General features: G+C 41.2%; 1 protein-coding gene across 3 annotated transcripts in view; it reads left to right on the top strand.

The window, feature by feature from the left end:
* Positions 1–23676, top strand: part of RNF152 (ring finger protein 152) — a 79885-nt gene that overhangs the window by 47605 nt on the left and 8604 nt on the right. The window lies entirely within an intron of this gene.

The raw sequence follows: 23676 nt of genomic DNA on the forward strand, positions 1-23676 counted from the left end.
GCACACCTAAGCCAGATCTTGGTTTCTAAATGCCATTCATGCTGTTAAAAAGAATGGGCTTCTTGGAGGAATGGCTGGTTGTGGGCCTGGGGGAGGGGGGAATGTAAGGTGAACCAAAAATATCTTTTTGTGCCACAAAGTTAGGAAGTACTCAGAGAAAGATGGGGGGCATGTCAAAAGGACATAGGGGTTGGCTTGAAGAAGCTCCCAATAGCTAAACCTAGGTCATTTTCAGAATCAAAAGAAATTAGCATTAATGGATCATAACTCACTGAGTAATATAAAAGCAGTGAGCCCATACTAATATGGATGAAATAAAGAAGGAAAAGAAGACAGTCTACCTTCAATAGAAAGTCAACTCATAGATGTCGAATTAGAAGGTAAAATTAAAAATCATCATTCAGCAATCATCAAGTAATGGTTAATTCAGGCAAGAAATGTTAAAGCATGCTAAAATTAGTGGGTGAAAATTTGATAAGGAATAAGATTTAGATAGCCTCAGGGTATCTTTCTACAAAAATACTTGTTAAATACAAAAGAGGGCGGGATTAAACTATCTCTTTATAGTGGAAAAACCTGGGAGACACAAGTGATCAAGTTATTATAATACAGGCACTTGCTAGAAGAGAAAGGAGGAAATTACAGCATGTCTTCTGCAATACTGCCTCTCTTCTCACTAAAAAGGTGTATAATCTGAATCTATTTATGAGTAAACATTAGACAAACTGAAATTGAGACATATTCTACAAAATAACTTCTGATAATCTTCAAACTGTGTCAAGGTTATACAAGTCAGGAGACTGAGCAACTGTTCCAGATTGAAAAAGAATGAAGAAACATGACAAGTAGATACAGCATGTGACTCTGGACTTGATCCCTTTGTGTTATTAGGACATTTGGTGAAATTTGGATGGGACCTGTTGTAGTGTTGATTTCCTGATTTTAATGGTTATACTGCAATTAAGTAGGAAATACTTCCAGTGTACAGGAGTAACGGCACCTCAGGTCTGTGACTTACTGTCAAGTGGTTTGGGAAGGGGAAAAGTTATTTGTTTATTTCTTTTTTTACAATAAGGTGGGGTGGGATCCTATGGGTAATGGTTATGTTTATTGAAGTTATATAAAATGATGGCAAAGGTCAGCTTGGATTGCAGATAAGTGAGGAGGTTGAGGATGGATTGGCAGCTTGTGTTCTCTTTAGCAGAAATGTAGGACAAGAAGGATGAAGGAGCAAATGGGAGATTGTCAGTTTTAAGATAAAGGAGCCAGTTATAGGATTAAGGATCATCAATCTAAAAGGCTATAAAAGGGCAAAGGTTCCCCAGGAGGGAGCAAGTAGGAGGCAGGGCCTTGAGTCATGAGAAAAGGTTGGGTTAAGACTTTGACAGATCTGGAGTTCCCTGGTGGCTCAGCATGTTAACGATCTGGCATTGTCACTGCTATGGCTCTGGTTACTGCTCTGGCACGAGTTCAATCCCCAACCTGGGAACTCTTACATCCTGTGAGCATGGTCAAAAAAAAAAAGATTTTGGTAGATCTGAATGTGGAGGTGAAAACAGGGACCTCAAGTGGGGCTATTGAGTAATAGGCATGCATCAGTCGATGTGCTGTCTTTTCCTGGACCCTCCAGTTCAATCTTAGTAAATGGTGGCCCTTCATCTCTTCCTCACCATGAATGTTAGCGCTGGCTGGGATGCTCTGTGTCTGTCCATAGATGCTTCCAGGCCAAGTTGGGTTAGAAAGGCGGTTTGCTAGGGACTTCAGAAGGATCACAGCAGTTTATTCTAGAAAAAGAGGTTGGTTTAAGCTCACACCGAGGTACATTTCATTTAATCTCAGCTCTCTGAGATTCATTTCTGTTAATGCTGAACTATGAGGATTTAAGTATTACTCCTCTGCCTTTGCTTATAGGGCTGATTCTTTAGAGTCCTTTTTGTGATTGCTGCTCTGGTCCCTTGAACATGCCAAGTAAGTGAAAAGCCGAAAGAGTCTGAAATTGACTGTGTAGGATTGTTTGTATTTCAGGTTAACTTAATTCACTAAAGATATGAATGCCTAGTGTGTGCTTAAATGCTGTGGTTTACGAAGATAAAGAACATGTATTTCCTGCTCTAGAGGAACCAGAGCCTTGGGGGGAGAGAATCGTGAGTGAACAAGTAGTTATGAGGCATGATGGGAAGGAGCTGGATAAGGGGTCATGAAGGGTTGAGGAATTGGGGAGCGGGTGCCTCCAACTCCATAAGGGTTATGGAGAGAAGCCTTCAAGTCAGGAGGAACAGTGTGTGTTTCTTCAAAGAAAGGCACAGGGGTGAGGAACCAGGAGTTGAGTGTGTCCCACAGCCTAGAGGGAGGGGGTGGGGGTGGGGAATGGGGCCTCTGTGATTAATAGGGTCTGTTTGAAGGACCTTGGGTGCCCACCCCTGAGGAATCTGGAGGAAAGAGGGCATTTAGGCAATGTGAGTCGGGAACTGTGCCTGGCAAAATAGAAAATTAATCAAGAGAAGCACCCCAGGATGCCATAATAAAGAAGCACAGACTGGATGACTTGAAGAACACAAATTTATTTTCTTACAATGCTGGAGGTTAGACGTCTGAGATCATGGTGTCCACAGGGTTGGTTTCTTTGGAGGATTCTGTCCTTGGCTTGTACATGGCCATCTTGCCCCTGTATCTTCATGTGGTCTTCAGAACATCTGTCTGTGCCCCAATTTCCCCTTCTTATGAAGACATAGTCATTATGGATTAAGGCCACCCTCATTTTATCCTGATCACCTCTTTGTAGACCCTGTCTCCAAATGCAGGCACACTTTCAGATACCCAGGATAAGGACTTCAACATTTGAATTTTAGGGGGGACCCAGTTTGACCCATCACAGTCAAGGAATTTTATTTTTGTAGATCCTCATACAAGTTTTTAAAGGGCAACTGGCAGCTTTTCTAGAAATGTGAGAGTCTTGCTTTAGCTGTGAGACTTTCTCTACTATAATCTTGGAAATAGAAGGAATAACTAAACAGGTGAAATGGAGATGAATTTTCACGTTTCACATTTGCAGCATCATGACTCTTCACCCCAGAATACCTCTAGCATGCATCTCCTGAGAATAAGGGCATTCTTCTGCAAAGTCACAACATCAAGAAATTCACCATTAATTCAGTAATGTCTTCTAATATACAGTCCCTTTATCACCATGGAGTTCCCCCCCTCCCCCCCAATCCTGGGTCACATTGTGGTTTATGCACTGTGTTTACTTACCATATCTCTGAAGATTCATTTTATAACCCAAAACAGCTTCCTTGCTCTTTTTTGCCTTTCCATGGCATTGACAGTTTTGAGGAGCCCATACCAGCCCTACATGTCTTGTTCCCTCAGGAAGCAATTCAAGATGAACATTTTGGCACAGTACCTCATTAGCGATATTCCACCACCTCACCGCAGGAGGATCGTGACATCAGTCTACTCCAGTATGGGGGGAAGCGGTGCTAAATTTTGGTTAAAGTGATGATATCTGCCAGATCCTCCGATTGTAAGGATGACTTTCCTCTTTACTGTTTAATAAACAATCTGCAAGCTGATAAATTGAGGTAAGTAAACATCCTGTCTCTCAACAACTTTCACCCAATCATTCACTACCCTGGAGATGGCAAAACAGTGGTTTTTAAAATTGAATCCATTTTTACCTATAAACCAGCATCAGTTGATTAAAAAAGAACACCCTCCTCCCCAATTCCTTTCTTTCTTTCCCCTTCGTAGACCTTTTTTTAAAAAATTCAGTCTCATAAAATATTAGCTCTGTCTTAGTCACCTTGGGCTGCCCAGCATAAACAACAAATTATTTCTCAGTTTTGGAGGCAGGGAAATTCAAGGTCAAGGTTTGGGCAGATTCAGTGCCTGGTGAGAGCTCTCTTCCTGCTTTCATATCTGTTTTCTCACTGTGTTCTCCCTTGGTAGAGAGAGGGCTCTGGCCTCTTCCTCTTCATCTAAGGGACTGATCCCACCATGAGTGCTCCACCCTTATGACCTCTTTAAACCTAATTACCTCCCAAAGGTCCCACTTCCAAACACCATCGTATTGGGGGTTAGAGCTTCAGTTTTGGGGAGACATGAACCATCTTTCTCATGTTCAGATGTTGCCAAGTGTGGTCAGGAGCCTTTGACACGTCCCCATCATTCTTACCTGATGGTCTTACAGGATGACCCAGGCTCATTTTGTATTTTCGCTTCCCCAGACCTGGAATCAGCCATATCCCAAGGATTTCAGGCTCTTTTTAGTGACAAACAGTGTTGTGAAACCAAGATCTAGGAATCAAGCATGCTCATTATAACTAGACTGCCATTGTTCCTAGACTTTTTCTGTAGCCAAAACTTAGAAATACACATCTTTTGTTTTAAATCATGACTGCATTCTGGTTCCAATTTAAATTGAGCACAATTAATTCCTTCTCACCTTCCTTCATTTCAGTATTTTTTTTAATTTCCCTTTTCCTACAGTGAGGAAACCTTGTTTCCTAACAATATCAATATCATTACTTATTTGTTCTAGCATGTAGTATATACAAAATAATTTCAGAATTACTACCACACGCTGGCACCGATACCAACCACAAACCAACTAAGTAAAGTTCAGAGTTGCTTGGCAGTTATTATTATTACTGTTACTATCAATGTATCCTATTAAGAGTGTATAGAGTGTTTATGCTTAATATTTATGTGAATGTTCTTGTGTTATCCATCTGAGTTCAGTTCACTTGTTTCTGTTTATATTTAATTTTAGTGTTTGATATTTTTTTCATCTTTTTGATTTAATTGTTTTGGGGGTTATGTAAATGACTTACATGACTCAAAAGTCACAACTGTGTAAAAGATATACAGAGAAAGGCTGTACTCCCGTGTCCTTCCTCTCCCTCACCAACTCATCCATTTCCTGATGACCCTTTCTTTACATTAATTGGTTGATTCTTTTGTGTTTATTCTGTAGAAATAAGCAAGTATGTATTTTTCTAGTTGTTTCTTTATTGGCTGCACCTGTGGCATGCAGAAGTTTCCAGACTAGGGTTCAAACCCATGCCATAGTGTAACCAGAGCCACACTAGTGACAATGCTAGATTCTTAACCTTCTAAGCCACCAGGGAACTCCAGCAAATATGTATTCTTAACTCCCTTTCTTAATCTTTCACCTTGCTTTCTTTTCACCTAACAATATAACCTGGCTGTCATTCCAATGCAGTTCTTAGCTGTCTTATTCTTTTGTGTGACCACATGTCCATCAGGTAGATGGACATCACTTAGTTTCTCAATGGAAATTAGGGCGATTTTTTTTTTTCTCCAGCGCCTTGCTATTGTAAATAATGGTGACATGAAAAAATTGCCTTGTGAACATGTTATTTGTGTTTTCAGAGTGAATACTTAGAAGTAGAGTTACTGGGTCAAAGGTATAAAGTCCTATAGAGCTTTATCAAATAAAGATGCACTCCCCTCCTACTGTTTTGTTCTCTCAAGAGCAGTGTTTGAGAGTGCCTGTTTGGTGGTAGATTGTGAGAGCCCCTTTTAGTTAGAATGAGGAATTACCTTCAGTTGACACATCACAATCACCCAGAGAGCTCTTTGCTGATATTTACATGGGAACCACACCCCCAGGCACTGATTTATTCAGTCTTCAGAGGACATTATGTGGCCTAGATTCAACTTATCTTGTCGAAATACTGGTTTAACATCTAAGTTTAGTTACTAAGCTAGTAACCCTTTCCTTTAACAAACTTATTGTCCTGGGAAGAGGTAAACAAAAGCACACTGTTAATGCATCTAATGCTCATGATTTCTGAATTGCCTACAAATACTGGTGACCATATAGCTTTAATTTTTCAAAAATGGCCTGATTTCACTTGGTTTTCACTAATTCTACAAGCATTTATTGAGCACTTACTGAAGACCAGTCATTGCCTAGCTACCAAGGAAAGGATGAATACAGGACAGACTAGATCCTGTCCGTAGGGTGTTCGTTCTGGTTGGGGGAGATGCAGGGATAGAGGAGGCCACTGAATCCCTCCGATGGCCAAATATGATCTCTGTGTAGGTTCTTGCCCTTATGGAACTCACTTTCCATTGAGGGAGACACAAGTCAACATATTTTGATCCTTATAGAAAGGGGTCCTCAGAGAACATAGGCGTGGCAGTTAATCCAGCTGGAGGGGTGAAGGAAGCCTTCTTGGAGTTGGTGATGGACATTGGGGCTAAATTTTTCCCTGCTAAAAAAGAGAGGAACAGCATCCCAAACTAACAGAATGATATGTGTGCAAAGGCTTAGCCGTGAGAAGGGTGTGTTGCTTTTGCAAGTGCCTCAGAGTGGCTGGAGTGTGGGCTTCAAGCCAGGTCATGACAAAAAGAAGACTGGCTAAGTAACCACAGACCACATCATTTGCTCCAGTGCCTGGTGCATAGCGGGTGTTAAATAAATCATTGGATGGTTGATCACACGAATGATGACTTGCTGATTTGTGGAAGAGAGCAGTTTTGCATTAGCGTTTTTAGCACCGCACTCACAAAGAAAGGAGTTGGTGTTCCCAGTGTATCTATGTTTTATCTTGTGGATAAAACTGATTTCTTAAAATGCAAATGGCGATCCGATTAGGAAAGTAGCCATAATTGGGAAGGGTCACCTGGATGCTGTGTTGCCCCACTCTGGATTGATGGACGAAAGAAAAATCGCTTCAGATTGTTTTCACTGTGTTCCTGTCTCTTTATCTGCTTATTATAATCCAGCTTCAGGGATAGATGGCATTTTAAAAATGCACAGTCCTTTGGGCTTGAGAGCCCTCGGAATGTTTCCCATCAGCTAAAGAAAAACAAAAGGACTACCAGACGGCACTCATGTTCAGTGATGTTAGCTGTAGAAGGACTTCCTCAGGAAATGGTCTTGTGTGTGGGTCTGGTTCTGTGGTCTCATTGATATTCCGTTGGACTGGAAAGTGGAGGAATTGTGACAATTAGATCGTTTGAAGGACAGGAGTTCTGAGAGAAGCTGGGATTGAATTTGCAACTGTAGCAGAAGGTCACTGTGAGTGAATCACCTTGGATTTGAATTTCTTGAAGACTTTGCTACCTCTTCCCTCCTTTTAACATACATTAAATTCGACTTTGTTTTACTTTAAGTTACTCAGTATCTGGAGAGCATTAGAGAATTATTTTCTGAAATAGACTGGCTGTCTCAATAAACCAATGTAATCTGATTCTCGTGACTTACATCAGCTAATGGCTGGTGAGACATCTATTTTCATTTAAATCTGCATTTGTTGTTTTACTCTTTTATTATTATGTCTCTATGGAAAGTGCCATAATATGCCTAAGACAAGGAAACAGCTCTTTTTTCTGTTGATAAAAGTCATTGAGTTTAGTAGAAACAGAACCAGGAAGAGAAGGAAGCTTGCTACCATCCTGTAACTGGCACAGAGATTTGAAATACGCTTTACCATTTCTTCCGCTTTGAAAAAATATCTTGAATTAAGCAGATATAGATAAACCATGTTATTATAGGTACTCATACAATAAGAACATACTGACAGAAGCTCAGCAGTGTTAGGCATAGCAAATTACCATTTGGTGATTGAAAACTCTTGATATCAGGCAGGACCTAACATAGTCGGCTTCAGATAAGGGTGGCTTCCAAAATCCCATGTTTTATTTGATGGTCTGAAAGACTAATTTGTTTTCTATTTACAAAATGAATGCTTGTTAAATCAGACTGTTTTAAATTCAAAGACAAGAGTTTGGATAATTTAAAAAATATAACCTTCCCATTTTTTAGATACATTGTATGATATTTCTAAGAAAGATAAGTTATTGAGAATTTTTTTTACAATTGAAATGAAAGCCGAAACTCAGTAAGTTATTGGTAGATTAAATAGACCTAAGGTAACAGAGTAGTACATGGTTATTTGGGAAATATATTTGTCTTTCTGAATTGCCGTAGTGGTTTTCACCAAATAAGATTTATCAATTATTTAACTGAACAGCTAGCTTTGAAAAAAATATTTTGTACTATAGAGATAGATATTTTTATGTTTTAAGTAGTTAAGTACATACACATATATATTTTAAATAAAAAACTGAATATCCACATATTGTGAATAATACCAACTTCCCTGCTTATTCAGATTCAAAATACTTTAGAATGACTTTATACCAACCAAAAAAAAAAAAAATCAAAAAGATATTACAAAAGACATTGGTAGAAATTATTCTTAAAAGGTCATTACTGATTAATTCAGATGTTAAGTGACTATCAATTGTTGAAAACTATGACGTAAATATTCTGCTTCCCCCCAAACTGAATGTATTTGATGTGATGGAGAAAAATTGCAATAATTCCATAACAAAACCAGTTTAGGACTTAAGAATTGTCTGTCTCTATTAGTTTCAAAAAAATAAATTGGTTCTTATGTGGCCTATATATAAAAAATATACTAATAGATCATGACACGTATATATCCCCACACATACATGTTATATTTAGAATATGTATTTATATCCTAAAAAGGTTACATAATTGAAAAAAAAAACTATTTTGGAAGTAAGTTGTTTCTTATCTGATGACCAGACCTTTAAGCTTTAATATTTAACAAGAAAGTTTTTTTTTTTAAATAGAAGTCATTTACATGTAAAATTTTTAAATAAAATGAATCATTGTTTTTTATCTGCACCAGAAATTTCATTTTTACAGGGTTTTTAGCTCGGAGGGTGCTTGGGGAGAGTAGAGAGTGAGCGTTATGTCCTAAACTCTTCATTTTTTTCCCCTTGCAGCCAGCTTAAATGCTTTGTGCACGGTCTTGGATGTAAAGATTTGGACAGCCTCACACTTCAATTTGGGACTCCTTGGAAAGTCTATTTTAATTACTCTTTTAATTGGATAAAAAGAGAGTAAGAGAGAGTGATATGTGCACTTTAATGCAGGTTTCATGTAGGAAAGGAGGGCCTACCGTATACCCTCTACTGTGTTCAGCAAGCTTCATGAGTCTGTAACCATGTGTCTGTTTACAGAGGAGGAAGGAGCTCCAATGAATAGGTAACAAAGGGAGAGTTGGTGAATCTGCCTTGATGCTCTAATCATAGCTTGGTGTTGAGTGAGGAAGGAATTTACAAGGCAAGAAATGGCTGTGGGCCTAGAGAAAGCCCTTATTTGACAATGTGATGACCTAATAATCAGCTCTAGCCTGGCCCCACATAACCCTTTACAAGTATTTTACTGTAGCTTTTCAGAGGTGAGAAGAATGAGAACACTGTTCAGGTTTAATCTCTATAAACTTAAAAGTTTGTGATTCATCGTCTTTTTCCCCCAACCTCCATTTGTCTAGAGGGCCTATTAATGACAATACCTATTTCTTTGTTGTCTAATAATGGACTTGGTGAAATAGAACTTCATGTAAATAAAAGTATATTTCCCAATAGTTGTCTAAGTTTCGTGTGGAAGTTAAGACTTAAGTAGTTAGAAAATCTCAAGATGTAGAACATATTGGCCTCCTCTGTAACCTCCAGACCCCTGGCTGCATTTCATTGGATGGAGCAGCATTCCTCAAAAACGTAACCTCCACACAGTGGTCTGAGCCAGAAACGGGGGAATCTTTCTCCAATTCCTCCCTTGCTCTCTTCTTCCATCCAATCTCCACATCCACTTTGTTTGCTCTTCCCTTTTACTCCACCCCCACGGCCCTCGTTCCAGCCTTGCCCTCCCTTCCCTTGCCAATTCATTCCCTCTGCTCCAGGGGAGCTTTTAAAAGTAATGCACAGTGGAATATTACTCAGCCATAAAAAGGATACATTCTGATACATGCTTTACCATGAACTGACATTGAAAACACCTGTAGTGAAACAGGCCAGACCCCAAAGGGCAAGTGCAGTATGATTCTACTTCCACAAGGTACCTAGAATAGGTAGTTCATTGAGACAAAGCACAGAATAGAGGCTACCAGGGGCTGGGGGGACCGAAGGGTGGGGAGTTCCTGCCTAATGGCTACCGAGTTTCTGTCTGGGATGCTGAAAAAGTTTTGGAAATAGATAGCGATGAGGTTTATACAACATTATGAATGTACTTAATTCCACCGAATTATACACTTTAAAATGGTTAAACATAATGGTGATACTGCAGTTATGATTGGGATGCCTCTCTTCGAAGTTTTCACAAGCCCTGTCACCTAGTGGGTGGAATCCAGGCTCCGCGTAATAGGAAGGGAGGGGCCGCTGTTCTGTTCCTTGGAATCTCATGTCTTCCATGGGGCCCTCGGCCTTTCTCAGTGCTGTGGATTGGATGGAGGAGGGACAAGCCCTGCTTTGGCTTGCGTATTCCCCCCCCCCCCCCCCGCAATCCTTCTCCCTCCCCCCTTCCTCCTCTGCTCCTCCCCTCTCCCATCTCCCTCAGACCCACTCACCCTCCTTGGGGGCCTGTGTTATGCCCTGCTCCTGCTGCCACCTAGTGACCTGGCCTTTCCCAGCCTGCGGGGACAGCTGCTCTGATCATTGGGACCAGAAGGGGAAGGAGGAGGCAGTGCCGTTTGACTTTGGGGCCCAGATGTTTCCTCTGGTCTCACTTTAGAACAGCTTGGCCAAGGTCATGTTTTAACCCCCACTTGTTTCGTCATCTGCTTCTCTGTAGAGCTCAGAGCGTGAAGGGAGGGACTATGCCTAGCTGGTTGGTTAGTTAACACTGCTTCAATCCCACTGGGCTGTGTGGGGCCTGAACTTCTCTTTCTTGCCTCGTGGGCTATGGATTGTACCTGGAAGAGCCAGCCGAGTGGCAGGCACCATTCTGAGTGCTTTACGTGTGCACACATATTTCAGTCTGAACAACCTGTGAGGTAGGTGTGGTTATGGTCACCTTTTACAGAGACATTGGATCACTTGCTGGAGGCTCCAGGTCCCTATCCCTATTTCTGCTACATCAAAAATTCTGTGCTTTCGTATGTGCTGTGTCCTCATCCATAAGTTAAAATGCCGGCTTTTCCTGAAAAATCTTTCCTGGCTTCTTTTTCCATTCCTATCCGACCCCCCACCCCCACCCCCGCCCCCTGCATTGGGAGCTTATGGGCGTGGTTGTCTTTGCAGAGATGGGCCTCATCTTTTTCCCTTTCGATCTCTCTGACTTAGAACAGTGCCTTATACTCAATATATATTTCAATGAATGCATTTGTGGTAGGTATTTGTTACTCTAGGCTTTTCTCTGTGAATCGAATAAACACCTTATTTCCAAAAATCATGGTCCTGGGGCTTCTGAAAGTGCCCTCAGAACATTGCTACTTTCCCCTAAATCAAAACCCATAGGTACGGTTTTAAATGCAAAAACAAATTCAAATTGAAAGCAGAGCAGTGGCTGCAGGGGAGTGGGGTGGAGGAAGGAAGGACGGGTTGGATGAGGCACAGGGACGTTTGAGTGGTGGAAAAAGCTTGATTGGTGGAAAAAGCTTGATTGGCACAGTGGTTACACAACCACATACATCTGTCAAAACTCATTGAACCGTACACTTAAAATATGTGCATTTTATTATTGATACATTTTACCTCAAAGTTGACTTCACAATAAATATAAGAATGCAAAAAGAAAAATCTTTTGGATTTATTGTTTGGTTAGGAAAGCTGCATTAATGATTGATGGCTTTGGTTGCAGCACTGTTCAATATCTAGTTTGGGGGGTTTATACTTTTTTTCTTTTCTGCTCACCTTGCCTAAATGGAAAATCAACCCTCATTGAGTTACTGCAGCTGGAAGTAAGAAAAAGCAGAAGTGATGAGCAGACTGACAGTTGACTCCCCATGGCGCTTAATTTTAGTACCGATGCCTTTAGGAATTCTTTGCAACTTCAGTTTGAGGCTTAACTCGTGTGATGAATCATCGATATTAAGGGTAGGTAGGGAGATGGAAATAAAAAACACTTTCTGCTCAGAGAAAAATAAGCTCATTGATGGCTTTTGAATAAACTTATTTAAAGAGAGCTCCATAGAACTCACCAGGGTTTTAACGTGCTGTTCTCTTTTCAGCTCTTTAATGTAGAATGTTCTCCAGGTAACGTGAGGAACTCTTAAGGAATATATAAATTTTTTTAGTGTGTGAAAACAGGCGAGTCTTAACAATTGGGTTTTTTGTTTTTGTTGTTGCTTGTTTGTTTTTAATTTGAGCCAAGGCTTTCCTATCCTGTATTTCCTTCCAGCCTTAAAGTGTTCAAAGTAATGGAGCTCTCATCGTAAATCATACTATTCTGTGGCACTTTGAAGGAATGCTCTCTGTGTTTGGGAAATGTACCCAATGTCCCTTCTTGGTAAAGGCGAACCATCAGAAGATGCTTCTATATAGAGCTGAGATAAATCTGGCCAAATTGAAATTTGTTGAGCTGCTGCATGACTATGAAGATGAACACAAGAATTGTATCCAAAGTTCAGATTACCAGGAGGCATTATCACAGTGTCTTTGTCAGTTCCATCAGGTTCCTTTCATTTGGAGCTGTCTTAATGAATGCTAGAATCATTGCTTCTTTTGTTGAAGTGGTGAATCCTTTAAGTGTGAAGAAAAAGTTTGGAATCCTGCTTTTATGTTCTCTCTAATGGTCTTAGTACTTGTTGGTGGGACAGGCAAATGTTGGCCATTGTTAATGTCCTTTGCTCACCTCTTTCCTCCCAGTGTTTGATCCAGGCCCAGGAGCTTCTGCATGCCATGGGTGTGGCCAAAAAAAAAAAAAGATAACTCGTTTAGAACAATAAGCTGATCTGAGGATAGGTGTCTCTGGAGTAATATAGCAAATTTAGGGGATCAAGGGCAGAGCTGGTGAGAAATGAAGGAGATCTGAGGGCAGTAAGTGATGTCCTATTGGCCAGATCCCAACTGTGGCCTGTTTCTGTAAAGGCAGTTTTATTGGAACACAGCCCCTGCTGCTCTTTGACGTATAGTCTGACTGCTTTCACACTTTGGTGGCAGAGTTGAGTATTTGCGAAAGAGCCTGCATGACCTGAAAAGCTGAAAAGCCTAAAAGACTTACCATCTGCACTCTTACAGAGAAAGGTTGTGTGTTCCTGATGTAGATAAAATATACTGTGAAAACCTTAAAAAACAAATTGCCTTAAGGTTTCAGTTTGTGCTGGAATTTGTGGTTGGGTAAGAAATAGGAGTGGGGGATGCATGTGTGTAGTTCATATGATGAAATGCAAATATTTACATAGGGATTTTGTCTAGGGCCTTCAGAGGGTCTCTGTTCCCTGCACATAAGAGCAGGGGTTATGGGGGCCCTTAGCAGAGAGAGGCCTCTGCTCTCCAGGGCACTTGGCTCCTCGGACAGCCTCTTGGTCCTTAAGGCACAACTCCTGGCCCTCAAACCCTCACCCCTACATTGACTTAACATACTTCCCTGGCATCAGGCTGTCTTTAGATTCTCCCTTGCAATGCCACCTTAAACTTCTGCATCTCTTGAAACTTGCGAGCTTCGAGCTGCCTTGCTGTCTGGGGTGAAGTGATGGGTCAGAAGTGATGCTTAATCAAATAAGGGAAATGTTGATGTCCTTCTGTGACTCACCTTGCTGTTCAGTGTCTCTGGAGTAGAAGGAACAGTGGCCCAGCTTAGGCTCCTTGGGTTCTAATATCTTTTCTGGCTCTAACAGGCAATGATAGTTCTTTGCTCAGTGGGTCTTTCTAAGCCTGGTGCATGATCAGTTGAATTCGTATGATCACTTGAAGAAGACTCTCCCTTTCAGTGCTTTGCCTAACCTTCCCCTGGCCTGTGCTTCTCTTTCCATAGATCAAGTTGCAGGGACTCTTATTGCCATGGTGACCCCAATGCCTTATATAATGCTTGGCACATGATGGGTTCCCAGAACATATTAGTTTACTTTTGCTACATATTTTGTCTCAGTAGATGTCCAGCCATTGGGAAGATGTAGAATTTTATTTTGTTTTCCATTTCCTTGGCTTTACTTATGTCCCTGGTTTCTCAGTTCCTTCAGCTCTACTCAGAATTCTAGGAGTTAGGGTAATTGATCTTTTCCCCTTTGCTGTCCCTGTCTGTCTGATGGCATCTTTTATCCTCCCCTCTCTCCAGGGAGCCTTGGGATCCCCTGACAGTCCTTTATATCTCTTCTCTACCTTTATGACTGTCTGCAACTTTTTTCTTTACTGTCATTGGGTGATCAGAGCAAAGTGAAGGTGAAGCTGTGTGTTAGCCGATGACAGTGTTGATCTTGACCTCTGTATGAGCCAGACAGCTGTACAGGCTTTTGCTCAAGGGACAGTTGGCACCACCTTCACCTAGTAGCAAGTTTGGATAACAGGGATAGCTTGTTTGAACTGGAAAGTTTATTGATTAAGACATAAACTAGGTATTCCTTTGGTTGTTGCTGCAAATCAAAATTGTGGCTTGTTTCTGTTAGGGTGGTTAGCGGTTTAAGTAACTAATAGTCATGGAACCATTTTTACTAGAAGAGACTATAGGGGCTCATCTAGTCCAGTGTCCTTGTAGGTTAGGACAGTTCAGCATGTGGCGGGGTGGGTGATTTGCTTAAGGTGACTCATCAACTTAAGGGCAGAATTGGAGCTAGAATCTTTTATCTTCTTACACCTAATAGTAATGATTGTCCGATGGATATTAAAACGAACAAACCAACCAAAACCAGTGGTTATTATCCATCATGGCAATACTGAAATTTGGCTTTAATTCCTAAAAATGTCTTGATTCCAATATACTTTGATTTTGAATATTCATCACTAAGCCATGGATGGGCCATATTCACTCATTTTTCCCCACCCTTGATTTAAATGAAATGCTCCTGTGTAAATACATCTGTGGAGACTGTGGTTCAGTTTCAGCTGCTTGGTTGGTCGCATTTTTGCAGTGAAAGAATTGGTGTGTGCAGAGGTATAGCACCTACGCTGTGGCCAGGTCCATTGGGTTCACAGTTGTCCCATTGGCCAGTGCTGGCAAGGCTTGTCCTTGGGATGTGTGGCAAGTCCCAGGGTAGACCATGGCATTCTGGCCATTCTGCTGCTTTCTGCCCATTTACCTATTGACCTTTCTGTTCCACTCTGCCTACCTACCTCTGCTGTCAGGGCCAGTCTGCCTTCAGCACCATCACCACCCTTACTGCATTCGCCCTTGGTCACCAAACTTTAAGTTAACCATTCTCACACTCCAGATTCTTTGTATAGTCAAATACAGCAAACCACAATGATTGTGGGGGGAAAACAGGGCGACTGCGAGAGCTTGGGCCAATAGAATTCTCATTCGAGGAGTCCCTGTTGTGGCTCAGTGGCTAACGAACCCGACTAGTAGCCATGAGGTTGCAGGCTCGATCTCTGGCCTCACTTTGTGGGTTAAGGATCTGGCGTTGCCGTGAGCTGTGGTGTAGGTCACAGATGCAGCTCTGATCCCACGTTGCTGTGGCTGTGGTCTAGGCCAGCAGCCACAGCTCCGATTGGACCCGTAGCCTGGGAACCTCCATATGCTGTGGATGCAGCCCTAAAAAGATAAAGGAAAAAACGAAAAAGAGAGAAAGAAAGAAAACACAAGAGTTCTTATTCGAGGTATGACAGGAGCCCTGGAATCCACTGCCTTCTCCATGAAAAGTCATCACACCAATTGGACTTTACACATATCAGGCAATTGTGTCCTGAAAGATTGCCCTCTGCTACCAGAGGACCAAAAGTCAGCCAGACACATCTGTCACCACCAAGCCATTCCCATTTTTGCCATTAATCGGAGTGTTTGCCAAGATCCAATATAACTAAGTGGTCTTGCCAGCTGAAATACCAAATTAAATAGAATTGTAATTATTCCCTTTAGTCTCATTTCAAATATTTATGTTTTTCTTGAAGAATTAAGTAAATGACCTGCATCAGAAAGACTTGCTGTTTCATGAGTATAAGAAAAGCAGTGTAGTGATTGGTTTAATCTCTGACTTAGATTTTTCTCAACACAACCATTGAATTTAAGGTCCTCATGTAGACCATCAAATGGGACCATTCAAGGTCAGCCAGATGAAATCCTTATCAGTTCATATCACAGTTCTGGGGGGAGGCTTCCTAGTTTGATGTCACCCGGTTGCAAATCTGAATCAGAATTTACAATGAGTCTTAAGAATATAAACAGAGTAAAACCACCTGGATTACAGTCTGCCCTCCATATTTGCAGCTTTCACTTCCCAGGATACAGAGGGCTGGCTGTCCTTGGCCATTTCAAATAAGAGGCTCAAGCATCCTTGGATTTTGGTATCGGAGAGGGGATCCTGGAACCAATCTTCTGCAGTTACTGAGGGATGACGGCACACGTTTCATCAGCTTTTTTATCCTCATATGCCTGGGCTTCTAAAAGGAATGGGCACTATAAAAACTCAGTGTTGGAGAGCTTTACTTTTTTACCACCCACCAAATTCATGAGAGCGCTTTAATCATACCCACACCTTTAATAAAGGTGCCTAAAATTATATGGTTTAACAAGAAAAAATTTTATTTTGTGAAAATATGTTTGTTAATGTTGTAAAGCAACTACTTTGCTATCTACTGCCCCCAAACAACTATAATAGCATACCCCTCTGGGTTTTGGCATTTTCGCCCCAAATCACACCTCTCTCCATCTATACAAATCTCAGGGTTTTTTTAAAAATTTTTTTTTATTTTTGTCTTTTTGCTATTTCTTTGGGCCGCTCCCGCGGCATATGGAGATTCCCAGGCTAGGGGTCGAATTGGAGCTGTAGCCGCTGGCCTACGCCAGAGCCACAGCAACTCGGCATCCGAGCTGCGTCTGCAAACTACACCACAGCTCACGGCAACGCCGGATCGTTAACCCACTGAGCAAGGGCAGAGACCGAACCCGCAACCTCATGGTTCCTAGTCAGATTCGTTAACCACTGCGCCACGACGGGAACTCCCCTTTTTTTTCAATCTATTTTAAAACCAGGGCTTGCCTTAGTATCGAGTTTAGTGATGATTTTAAAGCCTTTTGTTTGTATATTGTACAATTGACATTCTTTATACGAAACTCCTGTTTTATGAAGATATATATGAACAGAACTTTATCTTGTAAGCCGTAGTTAGAGAATGCTATTCCTCTTTGTGTGTGTGTGTGTGTGTTTTAATCTTTAGGTTCTTTCACAATAAACCATAGTGACATTTAAAAATTGTTCCAATATATTTCAGTTTTGTACCTGTTCCTATGGATTCTACCAAAATACTCTTTCCTTTTAAATTTAACGAGTTTTTTTCTCTGAGCATTATGTCTTGCTCCTGTAAGAAAAGCAAACATAGCTTCCTAAAGCAGTTGCCTGTGTGTGCTTGTGTATCCTGCATTTACCCATGAACTCTGAGTTTCTTTTCTAGCTTATGTGAACCTTGTTTCTTCTGGGATTGACTCACATCTTTTGAGTTTATGATGAAAGGGAGAAAGAATGATTCATCATTAGCTTTGGTCCAGAGACTCATAAATTTTCTTCTCTTTACCTAACTCATCATCATCCTTACTAATTATGTTCCAGGAAATAAACTGGAATTCAGGACGGACTGGCTTAATATAGAACAAGTCAGTGTGTAAATCAGAGAGGCTGCTGTCAAAATGACTTGAGTGGCTGAGGGTGGAAAGTGGGAACTGTTTTCCCCTTCTGCTTTTGTGTTGCGCCTGTGTTGTAAGGCTTACACTTACTTGGATAGAGTTGGAAATGGAGTCGTATAATCTAATTTTAAGGGAGCTCAACACCCATTAAGTGAACATTACTTGGAACATAAATTCACGAATAGAGTTGCATGTTGGTTTTGTTGAAAAATGATGGTGTGGCAGGTCTTGGGACAGTGCCAAGGGGAGCATGCGCCTTCATGCTCCCAAGCTCTTCCACACGCCATCCTCTGAGAGCCAGGAAGCACCTTTGGGCAGTGCACACCAGTGCTGTGTGGAGTCCAGGGAAAGAAAGAGAGATTAGCTCGGGCTCCTGTGCCAGCCCTTCACTACCTGGCAGTGCCTGAATGCACTTGACCTCCAGCCACCAACTCTATCATCCCTCATTAGCCAGTGAGGAAGCCAGCTCTGAAGCTGTGTGAATTGTCCCAGTGGCACTGCTGGTGGTGACAAAATAAGAATTTCACCCAAGTTTTTTTTTTTTGAGGCCAAAGCCCATATTCCTCCCACTCTGCTAAGCTGCTTCCCACATTTTGATGTGGAGGGAAGGTAAATAACATGGAAGGAATGAAGGTTAAGAAAGGAGTGGGTGGTTACTGTTTCTATTTTGGTGTCACAAAACATTTTGTTTCCAGCTCCATTTACATAGATGGTAACTGTCCTGAGTGCCATTGTTTAGAGCACTGTTCTCAAAATTCATAAAATGAATTTGTACCTCTCCCCAGTTAAAAAAAAAAATTGTAGTGGATTTACAATGTTGTGTTCATTTCAGGGGCATAGCAAAGTGATTTAATTATATGTGTATATTCTTTTTCAGATTTTTTTCTGTCTTTTATTACAAGGTATTCAGTCTAGTTCCCTGTGCTATACAGTGGACCCTTGTTATTTAATATATATTAGTTTGTATCTGCTGACCTCAAATTCCTAATTTATTCCTCCTCACTGCCTTTTCCCTTAGATAACCATAAGTTTGTATTCTGTGAGTCTGATTCTGTTTTGTAAAGAAGTTCATTTGTATCATTTTTTTTTTTTTTTGTCTTGCCATTTCTTGGGCCGCCCCACAGCATATGGAGGTTCCCAGGCTAGGGGTCTAATCGGAGCTGTAGCCACCGGCCTACGCCAGAGCCACAGCAACGTGGGATCCAAGCCGCATCTGCGACCTACACCACAGCTCACAGCAACGCCGGATCGTTAACCCACTGAGCAAGGGCAGGGATCGAACCTGCAACCTCATGGTTCCTAGTCGGATTCGTTAACCACTGCGCCACGACAGGAACTCCCATTTGTATCATTTTTTAAAAAATTGCACATATAAGCGATATCATATTTCTCTTTCTGTCTGACCTACTTCACTTTGTATGAAAATCTCTAGTCCAGGTCCATCCATGTTGCTGCAAAAAGCATTATTTCATTTTTATGGCTGAATAGTATTCCATTGTGTGTGTGAGTGTGAGTGTACACACATACATACTCCACATCTTCTTTTTTTTAATTTTTATTTCTTTTTATTTTCCCACTGTACAGCAAGGGGGTCAGGTTATCCTTACATGTATACATTACAATTACATTTTTCCCCCACCCTTTCTTCTGTTGCAACATGAGTATCTAGACAAAGTTCTCAATGCTATTCAGCAGGATCTCCTTGTAAATCTATTCTAAGTTGTGTCTGATAAGCCCAAGCTCCCGATCCCTCCCACTCCCTCCCCCTCCCCCTCCCATCAGGCAGCCACAAGTCTCTTCTCCAAGTCCATGATTTTCTTTTCTAAGGAGATGTTCATTTGTGCTGGATATTAGATTCCAGTTATAAGTGATATCATATGGTATTTGTCTTTGTCTTTCTGGCTCATTTCACTCAGTATGAGAGTCTCTAGTTCCATCCATGTTGCTGCAAATGGCATTATGTCATTCTTTTTTATGGCTGAGTAGTATTCTATTGTGTATATATACCATGTCTTCCTAATCCAATCCTCTGTCGATGGACATTTGGGTTGTTTCCATGTCTTGGCTATTGTGAATAGTGCTGCAATGAACATGCAGGTGCACGTGTCTCTTTTAAGTAGAGTTTTGTCCGGATAGATGCCCAAGAGTGGGATTGCGGGGTCATATGGAAGTTCTATGTATAGATTTCTAAGGTATCTCCAAACTGTTCTCCATAGTGGCTGTACCAGTTTACATTCCCACCAACAGTATAGGAGGGTTCCCTTTTCTCCACAGCCCCTTCAGCACTTGTTATTTGTGGATTTATGAATGATGGCCATTCTGACTGGTGTGAGGTGATATCTCATGGTAGTTTTGATTTGCATTTCTCTTATAACCAGCGATGTTGAGCATTTTTTCATGTGTTTGTTGGCCATCTGTATATCTTCTTTGGAGAAATGTCCATTCAGGTCTTTTGCCCATTTTTCCATTGATTGATTGGCTTTTTTTGCTGTTGGGTTGTATAAGTTGTTTATATATTCTAGAGATTAAGCCCTTGTCGGTTGCATCATTTGAAACTATTTTCTCCCATTCTGTAAGTTGTCTTTTGGTTTTCTTTTGGGTTCCACATCTTCTTTATCCATTCATCTATTGATGGATATGTAGTTTGCTCTCATGTCTTGACTACTGTATACCCCTCACCAATTTTGTCATTTCTAGCACCATTATTCATAGTGATTAATGTCCCTTCCCCCTAATATTCACATCTTTCTGATTTACAATATTGTGACCCGACCTCTGTCAATGGGCTTTAATAGTGAGGATAGATAAGAACCCAGGTCAAGATTCACCAACAAACTCCATGTTCTGTATATATGTATGTGTGACTGGGTCACCTTGCTGTATAGTAGAAAATTGACAGAACACTGTAAACCAGCTATAATGGAAAAAATAAAAATCAGTATTAAAAAGAAAAAAATAAAACAACAAAGAGAAAAGGGGGAAAAAAGAAAAAAATAAATTCTGGAGTTTTGTGGCTCATCAGGTTAAGTATTGTCACTGCAGTAGCTCGGGTTGCTCAGATTTCTGTATTCCGAAAGTAAACTGTTCCTTGATGCTCCTCCCTCTAAACTTGACATCACTCCACCTCACAGGCGACTCTAAGCCTCAATCTCCAGCATCCTCCAGTCCCCACCGTACCCTGGGTTCTCTGCTGAGGCCACATTCAGAAATACTAGTGTCCCCCTGGTTGCCACTCCTCAGGTCTCGTCCCGGGGTTTAGTCCCCACGGCCCTGCACTGCCTGGGACTCAGCTGTCGGCTGCGTGTGCTGGGATGTGTCTGCCCCAGTCTTCCTTTCAGCCAGGCCTACGTCCAAGTGCTCTGTAAGGGTCTCTGTCCATTCTGCCTCGTCTATCCCTGGTTGATATCGTTTCTCTGGGGATGTCACCTTGATCTCTCAGGTCTGGTCCTGACTTTGCTCTGCAATATCAGTCCTATATTTTCAGCTTCCTTTTAACATCTTTCTGATTTCTTATGTCTTACCAGCACCTCAGGTGAGATACGGCCAAAACAGAACTCCTCAGCTTTCTCTTCCACATCCCAGGTTCCCTTAATAATAATACCACCCTCCTCTCAAGATGTGAGCTTTAACTTCTTCCCCCTTACAACCTCATTGTCACACATGGCTGGATCCCACTTGACTTCTGTAAGACCTCTCAACACTTTTCATCTCTTCATTCTCACAGCCACTATTGACTCCAGCAACTCATTATCTCTCGTTGAATATTTTAATGGTTTCCCAGCAGGGCTTCCCAATCCTGAGTATAGCTATCTGATGAATCATTCTCATGCCATTAACCTTTCTGATGTTTTCCCACTGCTCACTACAAAGTCCTACATCCTTGGCACGAGGCTGTCCGTGGTCTGCAGTCTGTGGTCTGTGGCCTGTGCCTGGGTTCTATCACCTCTTCTTTCCCTGTGGGACCCGCTCTCCCTGGCTGAGCCTGTGAGAGGGTGCTTGCAGGTTCTGTGCGGATGTTTATTTTACCAGGCATCTGTACCAAAGCCCTAAACTTAAGAGCTGAAACTGTAAAAACCCTTAGAGATAGCATTGTTAAATTACTCTTGTATTAGAAAAAAAAATCTAGCCGGTGTCACAGCTGGAGTATCAAAGTAATTCTGTAATTGCTCACCCTCTTTTCCTTTGCTCATGCTGATTTCTGAGCCTGAAAATAACCTGTCCCTGGTTTTACATGTCTAAATCCTCTCAATAATCCAGATTCTTCTCTGAGCCGTCCTTGATTCCTCTGGCTCCAGCAAGGCATACATCACTGTATTTATACTACAACTAATCACTTTCGTAACTGTTTAAGTTACCTCCAGGCTGGAGTTTCTTATGGGTGGTGACAAGGTCTTTGTCACAAGGGATAAAAATAAATACCATAATGCTTGACACGTGGTAGATATTTGATTAGAATCTGAATGAATAAATGAATGGAAGAGAAAACACATTCTTTTTCATTTGTTTGTTTTGCTTTTTTTAGGGCCGTACCTGTGGCATATGGAGGTTCCCAGGCAAGAGGGCAAATAAGAGCTGCAGCTGCTGGCCTACACCACAGCCACAGCAACGTGAGGTCTGAGCCACATCTGTGACCTACTCCACCTATGGATCCTTAACCCACTGAGAGACCAGGGATTGAACCCCCATCCTCATAGAGACTACGTCAGGTTCTTAACCTGCTGAGCCACAACAGGGATACTGATATTTCTTTTTTTAAAATTTTTATTTCTTTTTTCATTTTACTGAGGCATAATTGACAAATTAAATTGTAAGACATTTATTTTTTTTATTTTTTTATTTTTTTGTCTTTTGTCTTTTGTTGTTGATGTTGTTGCTATTTCTTGGGCCGCTCCCGCGGCATATGGAGGTTCCCAGGCTAGGGGTTGAATCCGAGCTGTAGCCACCGGCCTACGCCAGAGCCACAGCAACACGGGATCCGAGCCGCATCTGCAACCTACACCACAGCTCACGGCAACGCCGGATCATTAACCCACTGAGCAAGGGCAGGGACCGAACCCGCAACCTCATGGTTCCTAGTCGGATTCGTTAACCACTGCGCCACGACGGGAACTCCTGTAAGACATTTAAAGTATACATTATGGTGATGTTGTGTGTGAAAACATTTAAGTTCTTCCCTTAGCGAATTTCCTAACTATTTTTCCATAACTATTTCTTGAATTAGTGGATCCATGAGTAGTTGATTATAATAAGAGCTTTCTGAATGCTGTATTCCTATATTTTACTTTCAATAATTTAAATGCTCTTATTACAACTAAAACATTTTAAAATATATTGCTTTTTTAGTTGGCATCATTGCTTTTTATCAGTGATTAGTTTTATTTTTATCTTACTTTTAAAATTATAGTTTAAAATTATAGCTGATTTACAATGCTGTACCATTTTATGCTGTGAAGCAAATATATATATATATTCCCATTCTTATATTATCTTCCATCATGGTCTATCCCAAGAGACTGGATATAGTTTTCCTGCATTCTTAATTTTGATTTTAATAAATCACAATCATTGGGAAAGGGTATATTCTGAATTTCACAAAGGAAGTTAGAAAAATGTGAAAGAGGTTTTCTGTGTTATTAGCTTCTGCTTCTGGGTGTAGGTGGGTTCTAGAACTAACCATTATTTCTATAGTCGTGGTTGAATATTCTTTCCAGAGTCATCATGGATACTTTCAATAGGAAACAGTTGGGCAGCCTTTATTAAAACACTTGGGGGTTCCTTAAACTCCAGTTAAGTTGAGCTAAGTTATTCTGCCTCCTGTCAATTCTAGGAGTCTAACATTCTTTTTTGTTATGTTGAAGTTTGTATGCCAGTCTTCCTCACAAAATAATATTGGGTTATGATCAGTGAATGTGTAGTATTTACTTTTGATCCTGTTATTTTGTGCAAGCCCAAATGGTACTGAAAGTACAAGAAGTGACTGAAGAGTACCAGTGATCCTGTGTCTTTGTGGGATGCACCCCCCGCCCCCCCCCCACTGCATGCAGGGTCATTGTTGTTATTTGGAGGTTGTTATGTTTTGGTTCTTTTAAAACCAACTGACAGGAATTACCTTGGCT

Source organism: Phacochoerus africanus, chromosome 2 (assembly GCF_016906955.1).
Source record: "Phacochoerus africanus isolate WHEZ1 chromosome 2, ROS_Pafr_v1, whole genome shotgun sequence".
NCBI lineage: Eukaryota > Metazoa > Chordata > Mammalia > Artiodactyla > Suidae > Phacochoerus > Phacochoerus africanus.